The sequence below is a fragment of the Babylonia areolata genome, chromosome 2 (genome assembly GCF_041734735.1).
Source record: "Babylonia areolata isolate BAREFJ2019XMU chromosome 2, ASM4173473v1, whole genome shotgun sequence".
Lineage (NCBI taxonomy): Eukaryota > Metazoa > Mollusca > Gastropoda > Neogastropoda > Buccinidae > Babylonia > Babylonia areolata.
In genome coordinates, this window is record NC_134877.1 from 50925968 (window position 1) to 50935967 (window position 10000).

Consider the following 10000-nt stretch of genomic DNA (forward strand, 5'->3'; position numbering starts at 1 on the left):
TTTTTTTAAATATTGTTTACCTATCGACGTGGATTTTTTAAATAATTTTTTTTAACAGAATTTTGCCAGGGACAACTCTTTTGTTGCCGTGGATTCTTTTACGTGCGCCTAGGAGGAGGCCTACTAGTATGACAGAAGAACAGATTCATAACTATAGACACTGTTTAAAATGCGTAATCTTTATCAAGATCTTTTCTTTGATCGTCATCTTCAAGTAGACATAAAATGTTCTTGCCCAAATGCTCCAGAGATATGCGAACATTTACTTTTACATTTACCGAATTCAGTGATAACGATATGAGAGAGGACACATTTCTGGTCTTCTCTCCCGATAGAAGATAAAGAAATGAAACTACTTCACTGCGACATGACTGCTGCTAGATCTACCAAGAACGAACAAAATTTCCTGACTGTACAAAAATATATACCACAACAAAAGGTTGAAGGTTTAGTATAGTCTGTGTAACAAAAAGGAACATTCTTTCATGAAATATTTTCTACAGCAACATACATGGAAAATGGATATAATTAAGTATCATTGGAGTAGAGTTCACTATTGAGAATATATTTTGGATTGCCCTTAAACCGTTTTCTTGAATTATTCTTCAGCTATTTGTGTTCGTCAATTGTACGCATTTCGTCGAAACTACAGCACGGTATGTCGTAAGCTTAAGCTTGTTGCTCAAGTTTATTTTTCTTTCAATACTTTCTATCGCAGACGATGTAATTTGTCTTGAATCAAAACGTTTTAACTTAAGAAACAAAAGAAAAGAATGAAATAATGAATGAAAAAGAAAAAAAAGAAAGAAACAATGAATGAAAGAAACACCCACCCCAGCATACACAGACACAAACACACAAAATAAAAATAAAAACCCTAATGACTGCAGAGATGAAGAGAATTTGCTGGCCAGTTCGTGACATGTTGATCCATCTGTCATGTTCCTTCTGCTCTCAGCTTTTTGCTTCGCTTCCACCCCTCACCCCCCACCCCTTCCGTCTTCCCCCCTTCCACAAGTCCGTGACTGCCTACTTGAATTCATAGTATTCTTTCTTTCTGTTGCCTTCTAAGTCTTCCCCCCATTCCCCAACCCCAACCTTTTTTTTTTTTTTTAAAGTTCCTAAAAGGGAGGCCTCCTCCACCCCACGCTTACCCCAGTCTTATTCTGTACAAGCCAACGTGATTTCGTGATTTGATGAACACAAGAGATCGAGATGAACCACTTTTTACACACACACACACACACGCACACGCACACACAAACACAAAAGCACGCACGTAAGCACACACACATACATAAACACACTGTAACACACACACATATATAGATAGATTGGTTGGTTAATACAGACATTATATATCTCTATCTCTATATATACATAATACAGACACACACATATATATATATATATATATATATATATATATATATATATATATATATATATATATATATCCTTTCAAAACAGTGTGCAGTACCGGAACTGGTACAATGCTAATACCTAAACACGTCTGCCGCAATAAACAGGGTTTTCAATCACTCACCTGTATTAGTAGATTCTGCTGAAGACACCGAAGATGCTCTCTTTCTCTCTCTTGGAAGCAGAAATTATCTCCGGCCTCCTTCCATGATGATCAACGGAACAACGACAATGAATATATCTATGATGCAGTTGCTATTGCTTGCTGATGTCAGTGCTGGTGTGTGTGTGTGTGTGTGTGTGTGTGTGCGCGCGCGCTCTCAAATCTTGATGGGTGTGTATGGCAGTAGTGTCGAGGCAGGGTCAACTCAGTGTAGACAAGGTGCGATGAATACAATCACAGCTGCCCACTGAGGCTGATGGATGATGATGATGATGAAGCACACTTTCATGTGCAGCGCAGTGTTGTTAATTTGTCGTTCACTTGGTTGATCTGTCGTGCCTTATCGTCAAGGACCGCTGGGGTTTCTGGAACAGAAAAAAAAACATAACCCAGTTCATACAGTTATCACAACAATATGAAATGGGGCACACGATGGATGGTTTGCGTCAGCGTTCTTAGCAGTGCTGAGCAGATCTGTGTGTGTGTGTGTGTGTGTGTGTGTGTGTGTGTGTGTGTGTGTGTGTGTGTGTGTGTGTGTGTGTGAACTGTTAAAAACACGTGCACACAGAGCAGAAAAGAAGAAAGAGGAGGATGGAAATAAAAGAACAAAAGCTATTTTTTTTTAAATCAAAAAAGAGAGAAAAAAAGAGAGAGACACAGATATATGTAAAAATAGAGAGAACGAACGAACGAACGAACGAATGTTTTATTCAGATAAGGCCAGAGCCCCTTACTGAAGGGGGATTCATTGATAAATAATAATTAGAAAATAACATGACACAGTAAGTAGACAATTCAGATCAACCAAAAATTGTTAGCACAATATCAACCATATCACCCAAAATAGTCAACACAAATATTCAACAACATTCACGAGATAACTGTACGTAGTCTCTTCAATCCTTCATATATATATGGCTAAGTTATGCAGAGTACATTCCTGTCTTGAAGACATGAGTAAATTGAACCTAAAATTAGACGGATCTCTATAATATTTCGGTTGAATAAGTTTTTGTCTAAGGTCACACAAAGCAGGGCAACATAACAAAAAATGCAATTCATCTTCTTTACCCGAACTACATAAACGGCATGTATACATGGGTCCATTTAGAATGCTATACCTGAAACTATGAGAAGCAATACTAGAAATACCAAATCTAAATTTTGTCAGTGTACATTTTATATATCTGTTCAGTCCTAACTCAATGTATGGCTCATTCAAATGCGATGTTTTAAAAAGTCTAAACTATATATATATATATATATATATATATAGAGAGAGAGAGAGAGAGAGAGAGAGAGAGAGACAGAGACAGAGAGAGAGAGAGAGAGAGAGACACAGAGAGACACACACACACACACACACACACACACACACACACAGAAAGAAGAAAACGAACATGAGCAGCAAACAGACGCACAATGACTGCAGAAGAAGTAGAGGAGGAGGAGGAGATCAACAACAACACAACAGCAACAACACAATAAAAAGAACAAGAAAAACGAGACACAAAGAGCAAAGAAGCAGAAGAAAAAAATGTGCACGTATGTAGGTACTGCAATAGAATATGACAACGCAGCATTCTCATGGCACACGGAAGAAGTGATGTATGATTTCCTTTATGATCCTGACATCCGATTGCCGGATTACTGCTTTCACTGACCCCTTGTCCTGTAATACGCTGTCCTTATTACTCAGCGCGCGGTGTGTGTGTGTGTGTGTGTGTGTGTGTGTGTGTCTGTGTGTGTGTGTGTGTGTGTGTGTGTGTTGTGTAATCTACTGATAGCGTCCGACTCAGGAAAAATTTCCCTTCTCACTCTCCTCGACTTGTCAGCCGCCTTTGATACGATAGACCATTCAATCCTTCTTTCCCGTCTTCATTTTACATTTGGTATCAACGGCACTGTTCTAAACTGCTTCAAATCTTATCTCACTGATCGATTCCAGTCTGTCACTGTTGATCATTTCCAATCTGAACCCGTTAAAATCGAACATGGAGCCCCACAGGGATCTGTTTTAGGCCCAGTGCTCTTCACACTGCTCCTCTCGCTGAAATTATCAACCGCCATAATATCAGTCATCATTCTTATGCTGATGACACTCAACTCCAGAAGAGTGATACCCCTGAAAAATTGTTGTCGCTCTTGCAAGAAACATCCAACTGCTTCCTGGACATTCAAAACTGGATGACTCGAAATAAGTTACAATTGAACGCGGGCAAAACTGAAGCAATGATCATAGGAACTAAACAAAAACTGTCTTCCATCACAATTGACACAATCAAACTTGGCAGTACATCCATCCCTCTTTCCACGTCAGTCAGGAACCTCGGTGTTGTCCTTGACAATACACTGTCCATGCAAAAATTTATCAGTCAGACATGTCAGTCCTGCTACTGTTAACTGCGACGCATCAGTGCCGTCCGGAAATATCTATCCACTGACGCAACATCTAGACTTGTCGTTTCTCTCATTCTCTCTCGCCTTGACTACTGTAACTCTTTACTGTCTGGTCTGCCTGCTTCATCCATTCAGCCCCTTCAGCGCATACAAAACTCTGCTGCCCGACTCGTCCTCAGAAAGAAAAGATCTGAGCACATCACTCCTCTTTTGCAACATCTCCACTGGCTCCCTGTCTCACACCGAATAAAGTACAAGATCAGCACTCTATGTTATAGATACATTCACAAAACTGCCCCTTCCTATCTCTGCGGCTGCCTTCACCTCTACACTCCATCTCGCTCACTACGATCGGCCTCGGATCCACTCTGTTTACGCATACCAAGATTCAAACACTCGACTATTGGCCGCCGTTCTTTCTCTGTTTCTGGACCTTGCGATTGGAATGAACTTCCTTTTTCGCTTCGTCAAGTCTCCACACTCAGCTCTTTCAAGTCTGGCCTTAAAACCCACCTCTTCCCAAAACAGCCTCCCTTGCCTGCCCTTCCTTGTCTTTAGTTTCTGCAGTATTAGAGTTATGCATGCGTGTGAATGACTGGTGCGAAAGCGCTTTGATTTGTCTCTGCACAGGATCCAGCGCTATATAAATACCATTATTATTATTATTATTACTATTATTGTGTGTGTGTGTGTGTGTGTGTGTGTTGTGTGTGTGTGTGTGTGTGTGTGTGTGTGTGTGTGTGTGTGTGTGTGTGTGTGTGTGTGTGTGTGTGTGTGTGTGTGTGTGTGCGCGCGCGCTGGCTTGTATGCCTGTCTCTCTGACCCTGTGTGTGTGTGTGTGTGTGTGTGTGTTTGTGTGCGTTGGCTTGTATGCCTTTCTCTCTGCCCCTGTGTGTGTGTGTGTGTGTGTGTGTGTGTGTGTGTGTGTGTGTGTGTGTATGCGCGTGTGTGCGTGCGTGTGTGTATGTGCATGTGTACTGTACTTGCACGCGCGTACACGTAAGTGCTCACGTGCAAGGGTGTTCATGAGTGTGGGCGGTAGTGGGGGCACGTGTCTTTCATAATCATGTCCTGTCTGTTAAGACACAGAGAGACGGAGAGAGGCAGAGACAAGAGCAGAGATGGCCGCGCAGAAACAGATACTGAGGAGAGGCGAGAGACGGGGAGATGTGCAGCGAGAACGGCAGAAAGCACCGAGAGAAACAGAAAAGAGACAGGAAACAGCTCACATGGCTGGATCTTTATGTTCCTACAAAGAGGGAGGGACCAGACAAAACAAAAGCAACCCCCTCCTCCCTACCCCAAAGAGAAACACCGCAATTTTGTTTCTTCCTCCCCCTCGAAGACATTCCAACATGCACACAGCAAAACCGGAGAAGGGTTGTGGGGTGGGGCTGGGAGGAGGGGGTGTGTAGGGGAGGGGGGGCAGCGGGGGGGGTGGGGGACGAGGTGTCGAGGACAGAAGAGTGGGGGGTATGGGGGGGGGAGGTGCTATGACGAATACCTTGCCACATATTGTAGGATGCAGCCGTTTTCACACATGACATCAACTTTATTGCAACGCCAGCGTGTCAGAATGGTGACTAGGTGTTGCTCCCGGACTCCAGAACGGAACAACATTACTCACCCTCATTGCATCATCACCCCATGTCCCCAGCCCAGCCTGGACGGTGCAGTTCCGATTGGCCTATCTCCGGACTGGCCCAGTCCTTTGATGAGCGGTACTACCCTCAATGGCCTCTTGACAGTTCGACTTTTTGTCCTGTTTCGCGCTTCCCGACGTTTCCGTTCCGATTATTCAACGTCTCTCCCCCCCCCTCCTCTCTCCCTCTCTCTCTCTCTTTCACACACACACACACACACACACACACACACACACACACACACTTTCACACACACACACAATCCGTATTAAAAATATGTACAGGTACCAATGCTCAGATCGCCAACAGAACAAAGAGGCATGTACACTGACGCAACACACCCCTCCCCCCCGCCCCCCCCCCCCCAAATCACTAACAACAACAAAACCAAACCAAAAACAACTTTTGGAGAATCTGAAAAAATGTCTGAATTGAGGGATAAGTAGGGTTTGGATGGCGCAACACATGCTTTTAACTTTTATTTTTATGTTTCCTTTCTTTCTTTTTTAAAAATTTTTTTTTTTTATTTTTTTTTTTTTAAATACTGAGCGATTGATAGCTTTTCGAGGACACAGACGAACAGGATGTAGGGGTATAGGCGGTAACCAATGTAGTGATAAGCGAATGAGGAATAGGAGAATCAGGAATTGGCAAATCGGGATGGCACCACCCAGATCGGCAAACTGGGAATATGCGAATGGGAATGACATCGCCCAGACAGGCGAACTGGGAATAGGCAAATCGGAATGACATCGCCTAGAAATGAGACGGCGACGACGAAGATGATGATATCGATCAGATGACGACGATGGCAATGACAATTATTTAACATCACAGCTTCGCGTGCCATCCCCATCATTCACACCACGGTTTGTTTGGTCCTGAACCTGGAATTAACTTGCACCTTTTGACTGCACTGTGCACGCGCACATACCACTCGTATCGTCAGAGAGCACTGGGGAGGGGTGAGAATGGGAGGTAGGGAGGGGAAGCCGATGGGATGGGGGAAGGGGGGTAAAGAAGACATGGAACTGAAGAGAGACAGACAGACAGACAGAGCGAGAGAGAGAAGGTCTGTACGAACTTGCCAACAGATTCCATTTGGCAACGGGAGTCAAGCCCCATCCACACATGTGGTGGGGTGCCCCCCACCCCTCCTCTGTGTGTGTGTGTGTGTGTGTGTGCGTGTGTGTGCGTGCGTGTGTGTGTGTTGGCTTCCTGGGCGTGGGAAAGGAGCCCCAGCAATGTGCAAAACAGCTTTTCTGTCTGACGCTACTTGTGTGCTGTGCTGTTGGTGATGCAAGGAGGAGGCTGTGGGAGGAGTGGGTAGATTGAGGGTGGAAGGGATGGAGACTCACCCCCCCCCCCCCCACCAAAAAAAATGAAGATGAAATGAGGGGGTGGGTAAAAAAGAATTAAAAAAAGAAAAGAAAAGAAAAAAAGAGCAAAATGCGAGTTGAGAAGGAAGGATGTAATAGACAGATAACTGCTTTGATTTTTTTTCTTTCTTTTTGTTTATGGTTTTTCTTTTGGTCTTTTGCTTTTTAATCCTTTCGAACTTCTTTTTCTTCTTCAGCTATACTACTTGTCTCTTTTCTTTCTGTCTCTTTCTCGCTCGCCTTCTCCTCTAAGCCTCTTTTTATTTCTATTTGTTCCCGTTTCTGCCCCCCCCCTCCCCGACCTCTTTTTCTTCACCTTCCTTCTATCCATCATCTCCCCCAACCCCTCAACCCCTCCAGCCCCACACAATTCATTATACCTGCACTGGGAACTCGTTATTCCGGATCTTCCTCATCTTGATAAACAGTCACTGGGACAGGCACTGGCTTTACTTTGCTTGACACCTAACTGGAGACTTTCTTTTTTTTTCCCCTTTTCCCTTTCTGTCTTTTGTTTGTTTGCTTTTGTTTTTTTGTTATTTTCTGTTTTAAGGATCTGTGATGTCAAAAGTGTAATGGGGAGGGGGGAAGGTGAAGGGCTTGCGGGCTTATAGGGGGGGTGGGGGGGAGAGGAGGGTGGGAGTGCGGTTGGAGGGAGGGAAGAGGAATACATGATGATACAGATGAGCACCTGCACAGTGGATTCAATTTGCTTACTAAGGTGTGCGTGCGAATGCGTATCATGCGCGCGCGCGCGCGCGCGCGTGTGTGTGTGTGTGTGTGTGTGTGATACATATATGCATATATAATTATATTATTATCATTATTATTAACATTATATATACTTTTTTATGAGTGTGCACGCGCACACACACATGTACATGTGGGCGCGTATGCGTGCATGTGAGCAGAAAGCTTGTCTCTGTGTGTGCGCGCGCGTGTGGGCGTGAGTCGTGAGAGCGAATACATGTATGCGTGAACTCACGTGTTAGCTAGCGTGTTTTGTCAATATTGGAGCGCGTGTAGTGTGATGAAGGCAGAATTATAGATGTTCACTGTCGCGTGTTCAAAATGTTTAGATGAAAACAATGTGTTAGTAAGGTTTGGGTGGGGGGGGGTTGGGGGGGTGGGGGTGGGGGGGAGAGAGAGAGAGAGAGAGAGAGAGAGAGAGAGAGAGTGTGTTGCTTCAACCCTCTCACGTCGCGGGGTATGGAGAAAGCCCAGCCAATGAACTCAATGGATTGGCGAACAGAAAGAGAATACTTTTCTTAACCACACTAACGTGCAGAAACGACGAAGCACAACGCCTAATGACAAGCGATCGAGGAAAAAAAAAAAAAAAAAAAAAAAATATATATATATATATATATAGTCAAACCATGCATATACTTGCAGTTATGTCACCAAAGCTCCTGTGTGCTCTCGACCTGTCTGCATGGCTTGATCCACACGCTGTCTTATAAGTAAATCTCACGGCACATGCCTTTCCCCCTGCTCCCACCCTCTTCCCCACCCCCCGACCTTCAATGCATACAATCAAAAACCACCACTCATTCCCGTGCCAAAACAACCATGATGACGTAAAACGAGAAGCATACTGAATGCGTCAACAGAGGTATAAATTGTAAGGCCTATAGAAAGACAGAAAGAAAAAAAAGAAGAAGAAGAAGAAGGGGAGATATATATGGCTTAGGAAAAGCAACACGAGAGAGAGAGGGAGGGAGGAGAGAGAGAGAGAGAGAGAGAGAGAGAGAGAGAGAGAGAATAATTATAATTTCAGTGTTTAAGAAACTCAACGCCAAATCCGTAGACGTAAGGAACAGTCTTAACACAGTGCAAATCTAGCGCTGCAGTGATCTGCTCATGCGACCCAGCCCAGGTGTGGAGAGAGAGAGAGAGAGAGAGGGTGGACAGAACAGAATTTTATTCGATGAGACCAAGGAACACGTGTTTTAGAACAAACAGATACTATCTCCTACATGACAGAAAGAGAAAGAGAGAGACAGATACAGAAACAGAGACAGAGAGAGATGGGGGGTGGGAGAACAGAATTTTATTCAATGAGACCAATGCCCTGTTTAAAAGGGCGTGAACATGGACCGCATTTTTGAGAACATAGCATCCATGATACCATCTCCCAAATGAGAGAAAAAGAAGTGTTGGGGGTTAAGGGGGGAGTGGAGAGAGACAGACAGAGCATATTTTAGTATCATAACCCTAGAGACTGGTCGTGAGAACGTATGAGGGGCTTGGAGGGAAGTGGGGATAGGATGGAAGACGGTGGCGGGGTTGTGGAAAGATGGTGGGCCATGCCTGTGTGCCTATATACAATGCAGTCCTTTCTTTCCATGAATGATCTCAACCTTATTTCAACATCAGTGTGTCAGACTGGTCATACCAAAGATTGAATGAAAGGGGATGGTGGAAGGGTGTGAGGTTGATGGAAAGGAGGAAGGAGGGAGAGGTGGAGGGAAAGAGAGTGATAGTGTGTGTGTTTGTATGTGTGTGTGTGTGTGTGTGTGTGTGTGTGTGTGTGTGTGTGTGTGTGCGTGCGTGCGTGCATGTCTGAGTGCGTCTGCGCGCATGTTTGAGTGCGTCTGCGCGCACGCGTGTCGTATGCGTATACGAAGGAGAGAGAGAGGGGGGGGGGGGACTGAGGAGGGGAAGGAGAGGGAGTGACTTAGATATTAAAACAAAGATCCGTGACAAGAAAAACGCCACTTAAACTTGCTTTCTCCCTCTCTGACTCTCTCTGAATACATTCCTGGCATACCTCCTTTAAAAATATCTGAATTAATCTGGAATGTGAAATTCATTCCGAAGCTCAACGACGATTCCTGATGCGCCTTGGCGAAGTGACTCACTCAATTATCATGTTGTTTACCTCAACAATTCCACACACACAAAAAAAAATGCATCTGACTTCTCTCGTTCTAAACGGATTTCGAAAACTCCAGCTGAAATCCCAGTCGGCCACTACCACTCCTCCTCCC